At 39.5% G+C, this 22,133-nt stretch overlaps 1 protein-coding gene across 1 annotated transcript in view; it reads left to right on the top strand.

Moving 5' to 3' along the window:
* The first annotated feature begins 11,564 nt into the window (after positions 1 to 11,564).
* Positions 11,565 to 22,133, top strand: part of LOC121377600 (sodium-dependent phosphate transporter 1-B-like) — a 46,044-nt gene continuing 35,475 nt past the window's right edge. Inside the window, exon 1 of the mRNA XM_041505661.1 lies at positions 11,565 to 11,623. The gene's annotated coding sequence lies outside the window, so the exon portion shown is untranslated. The remainder of the gene's footprint in view (positions 11,624 to 22,133) is intronic.

The raw sequence follows: 22,133 nt of genomic DNA, 5'->3' as shown, positions 1-22,133 counted from the left end.
TTTATTTCTTGTCACGACTTTTATTTTCAAGGATAAGTTGACTTTAATAATGATTATGACAGACGACATTTGGTAAATTGTTCCCACTTTACAAAGGGTTGTTGATAGTTATCAACAGGAGCGTACAAACTGGCTCCGTGCGTGTACAATACTTTTAGTCTAGACTCGATACTAGAATAGAGTCCGATACTTTAACACTATGACAACACCATACAAACTGCATGCATGAAACATTATTAGATATAGAGTTAAAGTTTGTTTGTTTTGTTTAACGACACCACTAGAACACATTAATTTATTAATCATCGGCTATTGGATGTTAAATATTTGGTCATTTTTACATATAGTGTCTAAGAGAGGAAGCCCGTTACATTTGTTCCATTAATAGCAAGGGATATTTTATATGCACCATCCCTCAGGCAGGATAGCACATACAAAGGCCTTCGTTTACCAGTCGTGGTGTACTGGCTGGGACGATAAATAGCCCAATGGGTCCACAGACGGAGATCGATCCCAGACCGGCCGCGCATCAAGCGAGCATTTTACCACTGGGCTACATTCCGACTGTAGATATTTGAGAGTAGGGAGGAAAGAAGGAAATGTTTTATTTAACGACGCACTCAACACATTTTATTCACGATTATATGGCGTCAGACATATGGTTAAAGACCACACAGATATTGAGAGAGGAAACCCGCTGTCGCCACTTCATGGCCTACTCTTTTCGATTAGCAGCAAGGGACATTTTATATTCACCATGCTACAGACATGATAGTACATACCACGGCCTTTGTTACACCAGTTGTGGAGCATTGGCTGGAATGAGAAACAGTCCAATGGGGCCACTGACAGGGATCGATCCTAAACCGACCGCGCATCAAGCGAGCGCTTTACCACTGGGCTACGTCCCGCCCCATAGATGTTTGAGAATAGATTGTAAAGTTTGTGTAAGTATCAGGCTTGCAAGCGGGCCCTTATTTTCCTAATTTTCCTTATTTTTTGACAGCAGCCCTAATATTCCTTATTAAAGCTTCAAAATCCTAAAAAGCCCTAATTTTTGGGTGAAAATCCTAAATTTTCAAATTTTCAAATTTTTGATAAATGCAACATAAAATAAGTGTTGGAATTAATTAAATCTAGCCTTAGTATACTTTCAGATAATGAATATGTTGAATTAATGTATTTCTCAGAAGACATCTTGGTGGTTATCAGCATCATATTCAGCATGGATTTGCACCATATCAGATTACTTTAATCTGGTTGTATTGATATGCTGAATATCGCTGTTGATGACCATTGGCATGATCTTCTGAGTTGGTAATTAGCTTTTGTATTTATGTTCTCCCTGGAGGTGAGTACAGAATGTTTTTCTTTTATATTGATTACTGAATTTCAGTCCTTATTTTTGTCAAAAAAGTCTGAAGTATTGGCCGTTTAGCCTTTTCTTACTTTACCCACTTCCACAAAGCATGTAAAAACGTTTGTTATATAAGGAACAGTGGTTTTACCTGGTGAAATCAGGGATTGTGCCCACAACAGACGTGCTTGACCAGGTTTCTGAAACATTTGTAACAGAGAATAATACATGAGTGGCCGTTAGATACCATTTATCTTACAACGAGTTGTTTTAAAATGTATCTGACACAGAGAATAATACGTGAGTGGCCGTTAGATACCATTTATCTCACAACGAGTTGTTTTAAAATGTATCTAACACAGAGAATAATACGTGAGTGGCCGTTAGATACCATTTATCTCACAACGAGTTGTTTTAAAATGTATCTAACACAGAGAATAATACACGAGTGGCCGTTAGATACCATTTATCTCACAACGAGTTGTTTTAAAATGTATCTAACACAGAGAATAATACACGAGTGGCCGTTAGATACCATTTATCTCACAACGAGTTGTTTTAAAATGTATCTAACGGACACGAATGTATTACCGGTATTCTATTTCTTACATATCCTTAAAACCAGGTTTTAAGCAACGTTTAACATATTTATCGACTAAAAGATATTTACAACCATTTGCACGTCACAGACACATGATTGCCATGTTAACTATACGTCACAGTGTAATCGATTTCCATCGTCCTGTTTTTTTAATTAATGGACGTATGGCATTTGTTACCTGGTCATCACCTAAGAGCAGCCAGTCGTATGTCTTGAAATTGTTAACACACGTACGTGTGTAAAGACCTATGTGTTATCAAACATAACGCATGGTGTTCTCACCGACGGGTGTGTCAGCATATCAATTGTATATAAATCTGAAACACTTGTTAAGTGAAACGAAAAGATTCGGTAGTGCCAGTGTAGTGGTTAAACAATCGGTCGTACGGCTGATAGGTTCTAGGTTCGGATCCCATCAGAGTGAGTGTAATGCCACTACACCGACTTCTCTTTCATTATTCATTAACTGTTAAAGGGACATTCCTGAGTCTGCTGCATTGTAAGATGTTTCCAAGTAATAAAATATTTCTACGATTAAACTTACATATTAAATATATTTTCTTGTTTAGAATATCAGTGTCTGTATACTCAATGTGTTTCTGGTCATCTCAATATTTGCAAGAAACCCAAGTTGGATTTTGTTTTCAAATAATTTCGTATGTACGAAAAACAAATATTTTAGAAAATAAGATGAAATTTAACATTGTACAAATATTAGAACGATCAGAAATATATAACCACTAATATTTCATGCAGAAACATATATTTGATATGTAATTACAATAGTTAAAAAGTCTCTGTTAGTCGATAAAATCTTAAAAATTGCAGCAAACTGAGGAATGTTCCTTTAACAACTAACCACTAACCCATTGTCCCGGAGAGCCAGGCCAGATTACTGAGGTTTGTGTCCAGAACAGCGTGTTTAACCTTAATTGGATATTATATATATATATATATATATATATATATATATATATATCAACAGGCAAATGACTATAAACACCGGCCTCGGCGGTGTCGTGGTTAAGCCATCGGATATACGGCTGGTAGGTACAGGGTTCGCAGCCCGGTATCGACTCCCACCCAGAGCGACTTTTAACGATTCAGTGGGTAGGTGTAAGACCACTACACCCTCTTCTTTCTCACTGACAATTAACCACTAACCCTCTGTCCTGGATATATAAGCACAAAAATAAATTAAATAACTATGAGAGAGAGAGAGAGAGAGAGAGAGAGAGAGAGAGAGAGAGAGAGAGAGAGAGAGAGAGAGAGAGAGAGTGAGAGAGAGAGAGTGAGTGAGTGAGTGAGAGTGAGAGTGAGTGCGTGCGTGTGTCGGTGTTTACTAGATACAGACCGGCGGTGTTCGAGTGTTTTGTTTATCACTCCTGTGCACGTAATGACGCTCCACGCTGTTGACGTGGTGAACACAAAACCTCGAACATCCTCTGGCTACTCCGGACGTTATCAGTTAGGGTGGAATCGGGGTGTGGGCATCGTTGGCGTACGCAGTCGGTATTCTATATTGGGGGGTCGGGTGGGGTGCACCCACTGCCTATGAGTAACGTTACGGGTGACATAAAAATATAAAAGGTTGGGGGGGGGGGGGGGGGTGCAGATGCGATTGGGGACATGACCCTCATGTACCCTTTACCCTGTGTTACTCCAGTCGTTGGCTAGTATGTATGATGAAAGTTAGGCCGGGGGTGATATGTGTGAACTGGCCAAATCAAGGGCCGTGTAACAGGGGAGTGCACGGTGGTCATGCACCTCTACATTTTTCTTCGTTATTTTCATCCGAAGGGTAGAAATGTGTTGGAACACCAGAAACACACACACACACACACACACACACACACACACACACACACACGCATACGCACACACAACATACACACACGCAACCGCCACCCCCGGTTTCTACGGGGTCTGTAAAGTTAAACATTTTATTAATTCAATTCGATTCATTTCACCTCAATGTACTTCAATGTAATTTAAATTTATGGCTAAATTGTGTTGAGAGGTATTCCTTGCACCCACCCCAATCTGCACTCTCACCTAAGTATTTATTGCTGAAAGACTCTTCAGCCGAATAACAAGCTGCTAGTCGATCATGGAGTTCATTGAACTATTACCCAAACCGTAACAAACACCAACCCGCCACTAAACCATTAACCAGTGAAAAGCCGCTGGTTCTAAGTAGTTGATTTAGTATTACTGGCAGTAACGGTAATGCTATCTTTATTTCAGGGGTGGGATCTATAGCTCAGTCGATAGAGCGCTTGCCTATGGTTATTTGGTCTGAAGATCGAATCCCCTGGGTAGACCCATTATTTGCTTGGGTTTGTGTCCATCGCAATCCGTGCCCTCCACGAATGGTATATCAAAAGCCGTGGTATGAGCTGTCCCGTCTGTGGGACGCATACCGTCCCCGTTTAAGTGCAAACGCATAATGCTACTAACACGCATCTCTCTGTATCTCACCGGCCTCGGTGGCGTCGTGGCAGGCCATCGGTCTACAGGCTGGTAGGTACTGGGTTCGGATCCCAGTCGGGGCATGGGATTTTTAATCGAGATACCGACTCCAAACCCTGAGTGAGTGCTCCGCAAGGCTCAATGGGTAGGTGTAAACCACTTGCACCGACCAGTGATCCATAACTGGTTCAACAAAGGCCATGGTTTGTGCTATCCTACCTGTGGGAAGCGCAAATAAAAGATCCCTTGCTGCCTGTCGTAAAAAGAGTAGCCTATGTGGCGACAGCGGGTTTCCTCTAAAAAAACAGTGTCAGAATGACCATATGTTTGACGTCCAATAGCCGATAATAAGATAAAAAATCAATGTGCTCTAGCGGCGTCGTTAAATAAAATAAACTTTACTTTACTTTACTCTCTGTATCTCTGTCTCTTTGTCTCTATCTCTGTCTACACCACGACTGGTATATCATATGCCGTGGTATGTACTACCCTGTCTGTGGGATGGTGCATATAAAAGATCCCTTGCTGCTAATCGGAAAGAAAGAAAGAAATGTTTTATTTAATGACGCACTCGACACATTTTATTTTCGGTTATATGGCGTCAGACATATGGTTAAGGACCACCAGATATTGAGAGAGGAAACCCGCTGTCGCCACGTCATGGGCTTCTCTTTTCGATTAGCAGCAAGGAGTAGCCCATGAAGTGGCGACAGCGGGTTTCCTCTCTATATATCTATGTGGTCCTTAACCATATGTCTGACGCCATATAACCGTAAATAAAATGTGTTTAGTGCGTCGTTAAGTAAACCATTTCTTCTTCTTTTTTTCTGTCTGTCTGTCTGTCTCTCTCTCTGTCTCTCTCTCTCTCTCTCTCTCTCTCTCTCTCTCTCTCTCTCTCTCTCTCTCTCTCTCTCTCTCTCTCTCTCTCTGTCTCTCTCTCTCTCTCTCTCTCTCTCTCTGTGTGTGTCTTTCAATCTGTATGTATGTGTTTCTGAGAATCTATCTAGTCTACTCTTTTGTCCAATCTTCTTTCTAAAATAATGTTTAGTCCAATATATATATATATATACTTTAAGAAGCTGTCTTTCAACTGGCTACACCAGGAAAAACATTTATTATTTGCATTAGGATTTGGACATGTATGATTTGATCAGCAAGTTGATGATCGTGTAATTGTGTAATAATTGTGAAAAGTGAAAAAAAGAGACTAAAAATGCGTTCATCAGATGATTGTATACAAGAAACAGACACATGTTTCAATAATTCACCATAATGTAATAGTATTAGGCATCTAACTTAACCTTTCTCGAACCGGCCTCGGTGGCGTGGTGGTTAGGCCGACTCCAAACCCTGAGTGAGTGCGCCGCAAAGCTCAATGGGTAGCTGTAAACCACTTGCACCGACCACGTGGCAGGCCATCGGTCTACAGGCTGGTAGGTACTGGGTTCGGATCCCATTCGAGGCATGGGATTTTTAATCCAGATACCGACTCCAAACCCTGAGTGAGTGCTCCGCAAGGCTGAATGGGTAGGTGTAAACCACTTGCACCGACCAGTGATCCATAACTGGTTCAACAAAGACCATGGTTTGTGCTATCCTGCCTGTGTGAAGCGCAAATAAAAGATCCCTTGCTGCTAATCGGAAGAGTAGCCCATGTAGTGGCGACAGCGGGTTCCTCTCAAAATCTGTGTGGTCCTTAATCATATGTCTGACGCCATATAACCGTAAATAAAATGTGTTGAGTGCGTCGTTAAATAAAACATTTCTTTCTTTTTTTGCACCGACCAGTGATTCATAACTAGTTCAACAAATGCCATGATTTGTGCTATCCTGCCTGTGGGAAGCGCAAATAAAAGATCCTTTTTCGAATACTATCTGAGGATATCGTTACCTTTGCGCTATCCAAACGTTCGAGTATCTCAGCGCTATAACCACTCATTAACCAGGACGATATTACGGAACTGGACGATCACAGATAAAATATCGCTCTTGTAATCGCATCCATCCCAATCGGTGATCCCATGGGCTATTTGTCGTTCCAGCCAGTGCACCACGGTTGGTATATAAAAGGTCGTGGTATGTGCTATCCTGTCTATGGGATGGTGCATATAAAAGATCCCTTCCTACTAACAGAAACATGTAGCGGGTTTCCTTTCTAAGACTACATGTCAAAACTGCCAAATGTTTCACATCCAATAACCGATTATTAATAAATGTGGTCTAGTGATTTCGTTAAACAAAACAAACTTTAACTTGTAATCGCGGTGATATTGAAGATGAATTTCGATTTATTTTTATCTTTCCATCGTATTTAATTATTTGCCCATTACTACATGTGTAGTATATGCTAAACAGATTGCCTGTTTTAAATTAATACAATTACCGTCTGTTCAGAATAGAACAGAACTTCATAACCTTGGAAAATATTTAAAATATGCGTAACATTTAGATCGCAACATGTATAACTATCCATCCTCCAAATATACATCCGCTTGTTTCTGTTTCTGTTTCTGTTTATGTTTTAGTACATTTGTTTACAATTCTATACGTATAAGTCACTCGGCTCGAAGCAAATAAACTACTACTAATAAATAATAAATTATCGTAAACAACAGAAAAAATTGATCATAACTGTGGTATATAATCAATATTTATCTCGACTAGTAAATTAATATATTCAGTACGTCTGGCACACTGCCAAAATAGAGAACGGCGAAGATCGAAATTGGCTATTTGTTGATTCCAAGGTTCAAGAGTCTGCTGACAAAAGTATTGTGTGTTGGTGGGGGTGGGCGATATGGGCAGTCGCTGAGAGTAACTTTTACAAATATAGGGTGGACCGTGGTAGTTACAGGTACGCGAGACTACTCTCTTTAGATTTTTCTATGAGAGCAACGAATACAGAATTTAACACGATGTCATAGGTGCCAATTATATTTTACAACATTAATTTGAGATCTATCTATCTATCTATCTATCTATCTATGTATCTATCTATATATATATATCTATCTATATATCTAACTATATATATATATATATATATATATATATATATATATATACACGGGGCGGGATTTAGCTCAGTCGGTTGAGTGATCGTTTGAAGTGCTTGCATCGCAGGATCGAACCACCTCTGTGGATCCATTCAACTGATTGGGGTTTTTCTCGTTCCAACCAGTGCACCACAACTGGTCAAAGGCCGTGGTATGTGCTTTCCTGTCTGTGGGAAAGTGCATATAACAGATCCCTTTCTGCATTAAGAAAATGTAGCGGGTTCCTCTATTCCTCTAGTCAGAATTACCAAATGTTTGACATCAAATAGCCGATGATTATTATATCAATGTGCTCTAGTGGTGTTGTCAAACAAAACAAACTTTATATATCTATCTACCTTCGTCATTTCGTGCGAGCATGCACGTGCGCATACATACACACACACACACACAGATAATGACTGGAATGCCATTACGGTTTCTCTGTTGTGGTTCTTCTTCCTTGACATTTCCATACACTGTTATGTGCCCATGTTTGGCTTTCATTCATTCATTCATTCATTCATTCATTCATTTCAACTTATTTTTGTGCTTATATCCAATTAAAGTTCAAGTACGCTGCGAACCCAGTACCTACCAGCCTTATTTCCGATGACTTAACCACGACACCGCCGATGCCGGTACCGGGCTGCGAACCCAGTACCTACCAGCCTTATTTCCGATGACTTAACCACGACACCGCCGAGGCCGGTACCAGGCTGCGAACCCAGTACCTACCAGCCTTATTTCCGATGACTTAACCACGACACCGCCGAGGCCGGTACCGGGCTGCGAACCCAGTACCTACCAGCCTTATGACCGATGACTTAACCACGACACCGCCGAGGCCGGTCTTTGGGTTTCATTGATCGACATCCAGATATTTGCCGATTTTTTCTTTGTGCTGGAGTGTCTTTCAACATCAATGCATTCGTTACACGTTTTAATTGCTAACAAAGATGGGCTGTAAAAAACCCAAAGAACAAACCCAGATGGAGCCACACAACATCTTATAACTAACACCTCTCCAAACACTGGCGTAGGAAGCGGGGGAGGGGGGGGGGGCATGTAGCAGAAGCGATAGTTTATATATATATATATATATATATATATATATATATATATATATATGTGTATGTATGTGTGTGTGTGTGTGTGTGTGTGTGTGTGTGTGTGTGTGTGTGTGTGTGTGTGTGTGTGTGTGTGTGTGCCCCACCCACTCTTTGGCTCCTTCCTACGCCCGTGCCAAGGCCTAGAAGTTTATTTTGTTTAATGACACCACTAGTACATATTTATTTACATTTATAATCGGCTATTGAATGTCAAATAGAAACAAACACAAAACAAAATAAAAGAAATATAAAACAACAAACAAACACACAAACAAACAAACAACAACAACAACACCAGTAAAGCTGAGGTAAATAGAATATCCTCAACGGGTTAGAACAGTTGATCTGTTCTTATTTTGTAGTCTTCAGGACCCATATTCACAAAAATGTGTAAATTTACGTCTACGACTAGCACTTGCGTGTGCCGTAGATTTACGTTTACGTGCAAGAAGCACCTTATTCTCAAAGATGGTCGTAAATGTAAACGGAACTTAGTTGGACGTAAATCTACGATTTAACATTCTCACTGGAGTAATTAATAAAAACACATTAGAAACGATGGCTACCGGGTAAATAACAAATGCGCAAAAACGCAATTTTGTTTGTCGTCTGCTAACAATAACATTGCGAACAGTGAACCATGGCATTTTGGTATCGGTGGGGAACCGCGTTTTGGTACGAACTTGAGGACATTTCTTAAAAAGGAAAAGATAACTCAGGAGAAATTGGCCAAGTCGAAAACATCCGTTCGATCACGAACAAAAATATATTCAATCCGTGGGCGTTCGCCATAGCAAACTGCTTCATTTATTGGAAATGCTGCTAGTTTCCGTAAATAATAGTAAATAACGGCGATCGTGCTTGATTTATTATATGTACACAACTTACGTGCAGCGTTAGTTGCAACCTGAGGCACTCTTATATTTACGTCCAACTTTACACGTAACTTACGTTTTCGTTGTTTCGTGAATAGCTCTTAAGTCGTAGATTTACGTTTACGTGTAAAATTAGGCTTACGATATTTTGTGAATATGGGTCCTGGTGTATTAAGCGGCTATTTTAAGAACTACGAATGCAGCACGCGATTGGCTCGCTAACGAGCGAATCTCCGGAATTCCCCGAACGTTCAATCCACGCGCGAAATACGAGGCATAAGTCAAACGCCGGACAGGATATTGTGTATTCGGAACACATGTATGCTAAACGAAGCGCAGATAGGCTAGACGTATCATAGGCGAAGAAAAACCACTGTGTCAGCGCAAGGTACGTGTTACTTTATACATTCAATTTACACACCTAGATTTATGATTTATTTAAGTGTGAAAATGGCGAGAATTCACCTAACTGCGCGTAATACGACAGCAATTCATCAATTTAACAAGCTGCGGGATGAAATATGGCGCCATATTATACAACCAGTCTTTTGTCGGGATAAAAGGAAGTAATTTCATATGAAACTAATACTTCAGCGGCTGTGTATATCATATTTTCCTGAAGTCTAATTAATTTATTAATAAATGTAAATAGCTGGTGTTTTATTATTTTAAATGTATCAATTTACGTGTGGGGTTAGAGAAAGAATAGTTTGAACAGGTATATATAGAATCTTCTTAATTCAGTAATTGCCCTTGTTATATCCAAAAGGGGTGCGCGCCTTCTTAGCGGATTATCCAAACTAACCTACCAATGTGGAAAATTGTTAAAATAAGACCACTTAGATCCAATAAAATAAAGTAAAAGTAATAAATAGTAAACAAGTAACATTAGTTATAATTTTGGCCCACTTTAGATATATGTATGTAAACTGATACACCCGCAAAATACAATACACGTACCTCTCAACGTCACTAAACAGGAAAAAAAGTAGAAAGAAAGAAAAAAGAATGAAAGAAAGCGGAAAAATAATGACAGAAGACAATGCTAAACAGAAAATAATAATAAACATGGTAGTTTGGTTTAATTATTTACTTTCTATTAACTTTATTGGAGCGCTATGAGCCACAGACACACATGAGAGAGAGAGAGAGAGAGAGAGAGAGAGAGAGAGAGAGAGAGAGAGAGAGAGAGAGAGAGAAAGAAATAAAGAGTGGGTGACAAAAACAACATACACACGTTCATTACATCATGCATACATACATACATGCATATATACATACATACATATATACATACATACATACATACATACATACATACATACATACATAGATACATACATACATACATACATACATACATACATATATACACATATACTACCGTTTGTAGCCAAGGCACTGGCGTAGCCGGAGTGGGGGAACAACCACCACTTTTTTGTGTTTTCAAGCGCGTGTGCACGGGTTTCGGGGCTCGATCCCCCGTTCAAACAAAGTTTCTTAATTTTTTAAACATATTTTTTCCGGGTGAGTATGATAATGACTGGATCCCCATATAAACTTTGATTGCCATCCTCTAAACCCCCTTGCTAAAATTCCTGCAAACGCGCCTGGCTTTCTTAACAGTGTGATTGCCACCCGGCCTCCAAATATAACCGAGGGGGCATGGGGGCGTCCTTCCTAAAAAGCGACCCCCTCTCTCTCCCCCCCCCCCCCCCCCCAAATCTTCTGTACTTTAGCCATTGTGTATTTGCCTTAATTAAGTATGCCTCCCTCAAAAATGAAGAATTCTCCCCCACCCTTCCCCCAGTTTCACCAGCTTTCTGCGGTCAAAATGTCTTTTAGGCTATAAATGTGGTTGTTAAAGGCAGTGTTACACAAATGCATTCAGGAAAACGTTTATAATGTAGGCCGGGTGCGTCCGCCACCCACGCTCCTCTTACGAACAGTAATAGTTACAGCCCTGTTTAGAAAATGAACCCAGTTCTGCCTAGCAGACGATTCCGTTAGTATCCAGTCAGTAAACGTATAGGCCTATACACAGCATCGCCGGTCGATACCTACAACGGAGAGAAAACGTTCTTTCCCCTCAAATGCGCACGCGCAAATCTTCACGTGTATTTGGAATAGTGTGGAACATCGCGATCAGGAATTTATTTTCCTAAAATATGGTAAGTAAGCATTTTGTGATCTTTTTTATTATTCCCATACGTAGATCAAACCTTCCTCGACGATTGTGGCTATTTTTTTCAGTCATAACCGCTAAGGATTCTTCGATGTGAATAGAAACATTTGACTGTGTACAAAGCGCTTTTCGTTATGTTGCCGGTAGCGGCCAAGTTGATCGAGTTCGCCACGGCATGAGTGTTTTCGCGCAACCCACGAGTGAAGTGGCTGATTCGCTTGGCCGTCGGAAAACAAGTCGGAACGGAAATAGGTCCGGCCACGTGGTTGATGTTTTACGTTCACACACCATATTCAGTTGTTTGTTATCAATTTATAATTGAATTAATTAACTATTGTAGAATGTAGAACTAAATTAATTGTCTCTTGTGGAATATAGAGTTAAATTAATTAACTCTTGTGGAATATAGAGTTAATCGTACATGTAGTATGCTATTTGTATTGTGTTTGAAATGTTTATAAATAATTAACACGGACGTAGAAAGGTGCCAAAAAAAGGTGGGGGAAGTACACACATATATAAATACATGTATAAATGCTAAAAAGTCCCCCCCCCCCCCCCCACACACACACACATACGCTTCCTACGCCACTGATTAATGTAATTTTGGAAGCGAGCGGGTGTGGGTGTGGAGGGCAGGAATTGGGGGGGGGGGGTTGAGATCTGCCACCGCGTACCAAATTAAAATTAAAATGCCCCTCTATTTTAACAGTTTGTTTATATAGTTTCCATCGAAGTGTCTTTTTCAGAGTTGGTCCATGTGGCGATTTGTCATTGGTCAACTAACGAAAACATTTCCTGCGTCCTCCCTTCACTGCCCACTTTTCCACTTTCTAAATTAAGCCACTCCCTCCCCCCCCCCCCCCCCCCACACGTTGATGGCATCTTCTGATGGCTAAAAAATCCAATAATTAATTTCTACTAGAAATGTTCATTTAATATTATTTTAATTTAAGTATACATGTGTGTATACATTTTATTTTGATTTTGGTGGGGGCCTGGTGTAATGTTTCTTTTGGTTTTGCTTTGTTTTGGGCCTAATTCTCAAATGTCTGTTTGGCTCTGCTAGACAACAAAGCATCATCTTTGAAAGTCTTTTAGCATTGCACTGCGAGATCCTAAAATTGAGAGTTCAGTGAATTAGGCCACTGCTGTTGCTGTTTATTTTGTTTTTTAAATTTGTTTTTATTTTGAGGGGGCGGTGATTTTTATTTTTAAAATTTTATTATTATTTTCTATTTTTATCTTTTTTATTTATGTATTTTATTTATTTATTTATTTATTTTAATACGTGTCCTATCTGAGCGGTAGGTGTGTAGGCGCGTAGGCCTAGTTTCCTATTTAAATTAGTAGGAACGGTGTCCGAGTGGTGAGATTTTGTACACGTCTTCTCTTCTTACCCACTAACCATTGACCCCTATCCTGGATAAAGAGCATTGATACATTGGTAGCTAATTATCGGGTTTCATCATAGACTGTCGGAATTATCAAAATATGTTTGACAATGACTTCCAATAGCCAATGATTAATTAATCAATGTGCTCTAGTGGTGCCGTTAAACAAAACAAACTTTAACATTTTAGGCCTATAATAATTGTGACAGATGGAGATCATTTGAAGCCCCGAACACCACACACTGCGGTGATGCGTCAGTTTTCGTAGTGTTTAGAAACTAGGGTCCGTCTCTTTAAGATGATGCATAAGTGACCTATTAAAGGGACAGACCCTAGTTTCAGTCGGTGAAAATGTAATCTTAAGTTCGATTAATCTACAAACCTATAATAAATCTGAATATTGTTATAATAGAGTGAAACTAAAGTCTGTGATGTTTAAACGGTCAAAAACTATCTAAAAATAAAAATATTTAAGCTTAACTTGATAACCATTACTTCTCAGAGTTATGTGCGTTTTTAGAATTATGAAAAATGGATTTCAAGGTATTAAAAACAACAGGATGACCCGAAACATTTCAGATGTACGAAAGTTGATATTCTAAATAATAAAATGTTAATGTAATCTAATTTAAATGATCAAAAAGGGATCTAATAGTAAAACATGCTTCGTAGTGTTTAAAAACTAGGATCTGTCACTTTAAGATGAGACTCAGGATCGAACCACTTCGGTCCATTAAACTGATTGGGGTTTTTTTTCTCGTTCCAACCAGTGCACCATACATGCCGTGGTGTGTGGTTTCCTGTCTGTGGGAAAGTGCATATAAAATATCCCTTGTTGTATTAGGAATAACGTATCGAGTTTCCTCTCTAAGACTACATGTCAGAATTATCAAATGTTTGACATCCAAAAAGCCTATGATTAATTAATCAATGTGCCCTAGTGGTGTTGTTATATAAAAAAAAACCCCAAAAAAACCCCAACAACTTTAAGATGATGCAAAACTTGAAAAGTGGCCTTTCTTGTGATCTGTTGCACGGACATGACAAAGAATTTTTCATTAATATTCATGAGGTTGCACTTGCACATTATTATGTGTGCAGTGATGACGCAACTAGGGCCAATGTCCCCAGTCCCAAGTCTCACTCAGTCTTTATTGCTACCGTTTGGTACGTGTCAGTAGTACACCGAAATAATGATATCTTTATTAGGGCATGTGTATAAAATAGCCCTGCTAACTGGGTGCAGCGGCGTAAGTATAATTGATTCACGTGTCGATTTACGATACCCTCACTGAAAGTGAGACATTAAGCCTGATCGTTTGCTACCCAGCCAGGCGTATGAAAAGTTTATTTTACTTAACGACGCCACTAGAGCACATTGATTTTTTATCTATCATCGGCTATTGGACGTCAAACATATGGTCATTCTGACACTGTTTTTAGAGGAAACCCGCTGTCGCCACATATGCTACTCTTTTACGATAGACAGCAAGGGATCTTTTATTTGCGCTTCCCAAAGGCAGGATAGCCTTTGTTGAACCAGTTATGGAACACTGGTCGGTGCAAGTGGTTTACACCTACCCATTGAGCCTTGCGGAGCACTCTCAGGGCTTGGAGTCGGTATCTGGATTAAAAATCCCATGCCTCGACTGGGATCCGAACCCAATAATATAAATGTATATAAACATTTTGTTTTGCTTAACGACACTACTGGAGCACATTGATTAATTAATCATCGGCTATTGGTTGTCAAACATTCGGTAATTCTGACTCGTAGTCATCAGAGGAAATCCGCCACATTTTCCTAATGCAGCAAGGGATCTTTTATATGCACTTACCAATAGACATGAGAGCACATACCACGGCCGTTGTCCAGTTGTGTTGCACTGGTTGGAACGAGAGAAAAAAACCAATCAGCTGAATGGATCCACCGAGGTGGTTCGATCCTGCGACGCAAGCACCTCGAGCGACTGAGATAAATGTATATAAAAGTAACTATAATAATAATACAGGACTCGGACTAGAGGCAGAAAAGAAAAACTGTCCATTTTTTTTTAAATACCTACCTGCTAAAATTACCCTCTCAAAAAACCGCCGTTTTTCAAGAGACTAATTTATATACGATTGTATCGTGTTTCGGTTGTATTTTAATGCTTTAAAATACATGTTAGTAGTTGGGCCATATTTTGCTTCTTATTTCAAGCCCCGATAAGAGTGTTAACTTTAATCCAATTTTGGAATGAAAGAATGAATGTTGACCAACACCCCAGCACGAAAGATACATCGGCTACTGGGTGTCAAACTTCCTTTTTGAACAACCATTGTTCATGTAAAAATACGACAGGATTCCTGCCATGATAAAAACAAAACAGATTGTAAGTGTCCCTAATCTATAGTTGATGATTTAAAATGCTTTGAAATTTGACTAGTTGCATTCGGGCGCAAGTGAATTGTCTTGTTTTTAATTTATTTTCCGATGGGAGCATGACCCTGCGCCCCTCCAAAAAACATCGCTCTACCCAATCTACAACACCACCACCTATAGCCCCCACCCCCCGCGCTGGGCAAATATAAATAGGATAACCAAAGAATCGGTTACCTAGGTGAAAATGAAGGGAACAATCTTGAAGTATTGTCCCCTGAATTTGGAACACGTTTTCCATTCCAATGCCGTCCCTGACTGACGTGTAGTAATGTTATGTTTATCACAGGAAGAACCCCCCCCCCCCCCCCCGTCTCTCTCTCTCTCTCTCTCTCTCTCTCTCTCTCTCTCTCTCTCTCTCTCTCTCTCTCTCTCGCATGTTTACAAACCAAACATAAGCAAATCAAAAGAAGTTGTCAAATAGAAAACACGTAATCAAACCAAAACATCAAATCACGTAGCCAAACCAAAACATCAAAACACGTAGCCAAACCAAACCATCGAACCACATAGCCAAACCAAACCATCGAACCACATAGCCAAATCAAAACACGTGATCAAATTAACTCGTCACTAAATCAAAACACGTGATCAAATAAATGCACATGATCCAGTCTAAACATGATGTTACAAAATCAAAACACGCGATTTACCCCCCCCCCCCTAAAAAAAATCAACACGTGACAACACCTACACATGTGAGCAAATCAATACACATCACCAAATTAAAGATCGTGACCAAATAAAAAGGAAGGAAGAAAATGGTTTATTTAACGACGCACTCAACACATTTTATTTACGGCTATATTGACCAAATAAAACCAACATGTTGCCGTGTTTTGAAGTGAGAATCGCTCGTCTAATATATACAAATGTGCACATTGTTAGCGTTGTCTAAGCAAATCGTTGTATCTAGACGGTGTTCGATCCATTCCGCTTACCAAGAACTAATGTACCACAATCAAAATTAACGAACAACTCGTTTTGCGCACGTATATTTTAGCACCGAAGGACGCAACCATTTGTAACTATAGGGTGTATACTACCAAATCAAATCCCATAGACGACAATAGTAACATATGTGGCTAAAACTCCTACCTGCAACGTATCAACCGACATAAACGCCACGGATATAAATACTACCACCCCTTACACTTAAAGTGAATCAGAAAAAAATGGGGGTCAAGCTGCTCGTTTCTGAGATAACGGGTAGCGTCTATGACTACCCTAGTTTCGCACAAAATTCGAGTACTTTTTTTTACAGGTACCCCATACATGTTTCAAGCACAAGGCTACTTGACACATTGGTACTAGATGAAATAAAATTGCACTTTTTTTTTACCCAGATGAAACTATTATTTTTTACAACCAACACACTCACATTTATAACCAATCACAGGACTTGTGGTGTTCACTTCTCTATGAAAAGTTCGGTGCACCTCGAATATTGACCCAGCCGGAAGTTATTTGGTTTAGTACTACCATTAGCACTGTTTCTGCCAGAAATAAATGTTTGGTTATGGCGCTATGGAATTGAATGCAACCACAGTCAACCGGGGTGTGTGTGTAGGGGGTGGGGGGTGGGGGTGGGGGTGGGGGGCGCTCTCTCAGAAAGCAAATGGGTTAAGTTTAGGATTAGGGTTAAGAAAATCATATTGTAATGATAAGAGTAAATAATTTTGTCAAAAGATTAAAGCCGCACACCCTAGTTCCATCCAGCGAAAATAAATTATAATTTGGTTAATCTACAAACCTGTAACACACTTAGATCACGTTTTTATCAAATGGAGTGAAAAAGCAGGTTTTATATCGATAAATACCATGGGAATCCCCATGTCCCAATTGCTTGAAATAATTTTGAAAGTTAGTATTCTGATGTCACCGGTAGAAGCACAACAATGCCTACGTCACGACAAATTTCACAGACTTGGGGTGCGTTCGTTTCACCTCTCCTCGTTTCACCTCTTCTGGACATGTTCCAACTGTTCTGTCCTGGTTGTATCCCCTATCCAGATATCGTAAGACTTAGCAAAATTATTAGTTTTAAGGGTTTGTAACGTTTTGTATTGAGACACTTACTTGTCTGAACTTTATTGTTAAGAAAAATCTCACAAATGAACAACAACAAATCGGATGTTGATTGCGCGAACCGTGCACGAGAAAACAAACCGAACCAAAATGATAACGGTCACGTGATATACCAACGTCTGTGACATTAAAAATAGATTGGACCTCGCTTGCTTAACGGTTTTTTCTCGACAACACGTTTTGTGAAAAAATGCAAAAAATGCATTTCGTGGTTTTACAAACATCAGGATTACCAAAAAGCACTTCAGGTGAATGGAAATGTGTATTCTAAATAATAAAATGTAAGTAAAGTGCAATTTTATTTGTGAAAAATTGGGTTTAATAGCGAAAAACAACGCCGTAATGGTTAACAAATAAACGTAACTAGGGTGTGTCCCTTTAACTAAAAACAAAAAGGGGGATATGGCGCCAAAACATCAAACCAAACGAAATGGGATATGGCGCCCTCTGGCAGAAACCCTGATTAGGGAGGGAAAATATCTTGCTTTCAGGTTTAGATATCTGATATCTATTATTATTTTATTGCATTTGTATTATACTACTGTCGTTATTACTGTATTCCATTTGTATTATACTATTGTCTCCTGTAAACCCTATCTTGTCACTACAGCTTATGCACCATGTTCGTCATATGTGACATAATGTCGTTGTGTAACGGCCTGAGCATAATAATGCTGTTCTGTTTTAAGCAGTATTTATTGTCGGTCAAAAATAACTCAGGATTGGCTATTAATAGTATTATGCATTCATCTGTCTGACTTCTGCCAGAACTTAATTTGAGGGTAGGTAACAAAGACGCATCACAAGTGCCACTACATGGTTGATCTGGGTTTGACACGCTTTAAAATTAGACACTACAGTCCATGCACTTTGACACGTCTTGAACAGCAGTTCACTTACCATGACCGGTCTGGAGCATAGTCTAGAAACGAGAAGCCATGACACGGTCGGGTATGTGTGTGTGTGTGTACATGTGTGTATGTGTCTGTGTACATGTGTGTATGTGTCTGTGTACGTGTGTGTGTACGTGTGTGTGTACGTGTATGTACATATGTGTGTGTACGTGTGCGTGTGTGTACATATGTGTGTGTACGTGTGTGTATGTACATGTGTGTATGTGTGTGAGTGCGCGCGGTACTTTTGAGTACAAGGATAATATACTATGTAAGGTGAATGTGTCGCCAAAAGGTGGGACCAATACAGGGTCGCCCATCCTCTGTATCCGCTCCAGATTTCTCTATTATCTTATATCACATACAATAGTTATGAATGTTAGTAAGGTGAAATATGTTTTATTATTATATACACCGCCAAACAAAGACCACCCCTCCTCTATACCCGCCCCTGATTCTTTTCTTATCTAATATGGTAACCACATACAGCAGCTATGAAGCCTATCCCTCTCCTCCCCCCCCCCCCCCCGATATTTTGTAGTTTTTATTTAAAGGGACTCTTAAGGCATATACGTATTTCACTATTAAAGCCGTTTATGATTAATGAAATCAAACATTACTTATATTTTATTGTTTAGATTATTCAATTCCGTAGAACCGAAGTGTTTCTGGTTATCCTGTAGTTTCTAATACCACAAAATGCATTGATCATATTTTTAAAAACACACGTGCCTCTGAGAAGTAACGATTATGGAGTCGCGTTTTAGTCTATTTTTAAGGGTATTTCAACGTCACAGACTCGTGTTTCACTCTGTTGTATTCAAATGTGTTACATGTTTGTAAATTAATAAAACTTAAGGTGTCCATTTTTACGGGTTAAAACAATGGTGTAGGTGGGGGAGAAAAATGGCTTAGTGTTTAAAAACTAGGGTTTGTCCCTTTAATGGTGTTTAAACGTCTCTTCTCTAAGCTGAAGACACGGGTGAGTGAGTGTGGCAGAGAGTTCGTTTGTGAATGGCCTGGACGGACTGGCTTCGTTGTTTTTCTTTCTTTTTTTAATTTTTTGAAGAAAAAAAATCTTTTCTTTGTGCTGGAGCGTTAAATATGAGATTTCGCAATTGCACGCTTGAGAAACAGTTGAATTAGAACTTCAATAGATGTATATTTTATAGGTCTTGGTATGTAGGCCTAAGTCCATGTAACACGAAGCCGGACATTAAACTCTTTAGTGATACGTAAAGTAAAGTAAAGTTTGTTTTATTTAACGACGCTACTAGAGCACATTGATTTTTAATCTTATCATCGGCTATTGGACGTCAAACATATGGTCATTCTGACACTGTTTTTAGAGGAAACCCGCTGTCGCCACATAGGCTACTCTTTTTTACGACAGGCAGCAAGGGATCTTTTATCTGCGCTTCCCACAGGCAGGATAGCACAAACCATGGCCTTTGTTGAACCAGTTATGGATCACTGGTCGGTGCAAGTGGTTTACACCTACCCATTGAGCCTTGCGGAGCACTCACTCAGGGTTTGGAGTCGGTATCTGGATTAAAAATCCCATGCCTCGACTGGGATCCGAACCCAGTACCTACCAGCCTGTAGACCGATGGCCTGCCACGACGCCACCGAGGCCGGTTTAGTGATACGTATGCTGTATATTATATATGGTATTCGTTTGTCTGAGTGTAACATCAGTAAGAACGTAAATAACATATTCCACTGGTATGGACAGCAGTTTCGTGTCGTGGTGGCTCTGACGTGTCGAGATAAGACAACAAGTGCTGATTATGTCCATTCGTTGGGTGGGTTTGTTTTGTGTGTTATGTTGCGTGTTTTATTTTATTTTCTATTTTGGGTTTTTTTTTTTTTTTTTTTTTTTTTTTTTTTTTTTTTTTTTTGGGGGGGGGGGGGGTTAGAGGGGTTATTTTGTTTTGTTGTTTTTCTGTTTTTAGTTTTTGTAGGGGCTTTTGTTTTTACCTACTAGCCCTATGTCCGATGGCTTAGCCACGACACCACCGAAGCCGGTCGCACCCTTCTAGATACGCGACTTTTTTTATCCTTGTACAGGCCTCGGTGGCGTCGTGGTTAGGTCATCGGTCTATAGGCTGGAAGGTACTGGGTTCGGATCCCAGTCGAGGCATGGGATTTTCAATCCAGATACTGACTCCAAACCCTTCAATGGGTAGGTGTAAACCACGTGCACCGACCAGTGATCCATAACCGGTTCAACAAAGGCCATGGTTTGTGCTATCCTGCCTGTGGGAAGCCCAAATAAAAGATCCCTTGCTGCCTGTCGTAAAAGAGTAGCCTATGTGGCGACAGCGGGTTTCCTCTAAAAAACTGTCAGAATGACCATATGTTTGACGTCCAATAGCCGATGATAAGATAAAAAATCAATGTGCTCCAGTGGCGTCGTTAATAAAACAAACTTTACTTCCTTTATCCTTGGTACAAAAATGGCTTATTGAATTACTTATTGAGTATGATAATAATAGTAATAATGATGATCAGTGATGCGTGTCGTATCGGCTGCGTGTGAGATATTCTATACAGTACTGACGTATGTTATTCTATACAGTACTGACGTATGTTATTCTATACAGCACTGACGTATGATATTCTATACAACACTGACGTATGATATTCTATACAGTACTGACGTATGATATTCTATACAGCACTGACGTATGTTATTCTATACAGTACTGACGTATGATATTCTATACAGCACTGACGTATGTTATTCTATACAGTACTGACGTATGATATTCTATACAGCACTGACGTATGATATTCTATACAGCACTGACGTATGATATTCTATACAGCACTGACGTATGATATTCTATACAGCACTGACGTATGTTATTCTATACAGTACTGACGTATGATATTCTATACATCACTGACGTATGTTATTCTATACAGTACTGACGTATGTTATTCTATATAGTACTGACGTATGTTACGTGTACTATATAGCCTTACCACAGTAATGTTGTGAATGACGAAATAACCTGGCTAGTTGCAAGTGGTAGATAGAAGCAATCTGTTGCTCTTAGTCTGTTGTTTGGGCCATTTCCAATGCTTGTCGAATATGTACCACAGACGAGAATTAGTTTGTTTTGTTCAACGACATTACTAGAGCGCATTGATTTATTAACCATCAGCTATTGTATGTCAAACATTTGATAATTTTGACATATAGTCTTAGACGGGAAACCCGCTAAATTAATTTTTATTAGTAGTAAGGGATCTTTTATATGTACTATCACACATACCACGATTAAACCAGACTTGGGGCACAGTCGGGACGGCGAAAAACCCAACCAGAGAATGGATCCACTCACGTGGTTCGATCCTACATCGCAAGCACGTCACGCAAGCGCTTTACGTAAGGAGCTTGCGTCGTAGGATTGAAGACTCAGGAGAAATATTGCTTTTGTTTAGTGACACCACCAGAGCACATTGATTTATTAATCATCGGCTATTGGATGTTAAACATTCAAAGAGAGTTACTCATTAATTAAATTGAAATATTTCTATCCGGGTATACCATTATCGTAATTCATTTAGTACTACTTAGTGGTTGTGATCCAGTTCAAGGATACTGACACACTAATTGAAATACATTCATGCAGGAACACAACCGTAATAAATGTATTCAGTACACAAAACTTTGAAGGGCGATGCCAC

Source organism: Gigantopelta aegis, chromosome 7 (assembly GCF_016097555.1).
Source record: "Gigantopelta aegis isolate Gae_Host chromosome 7, Gae_host_genome, whole genome shotgun sequence".
NCBI lineage: Eukaryota > Metazoa > Mollusca > Gastropoda > Neomphalida > Peltospiridae > Gigantopelta > Gigantopelta aegis.
This window is presented reverse-complemented; position numbering and strand designations above follow the sequence as displayed.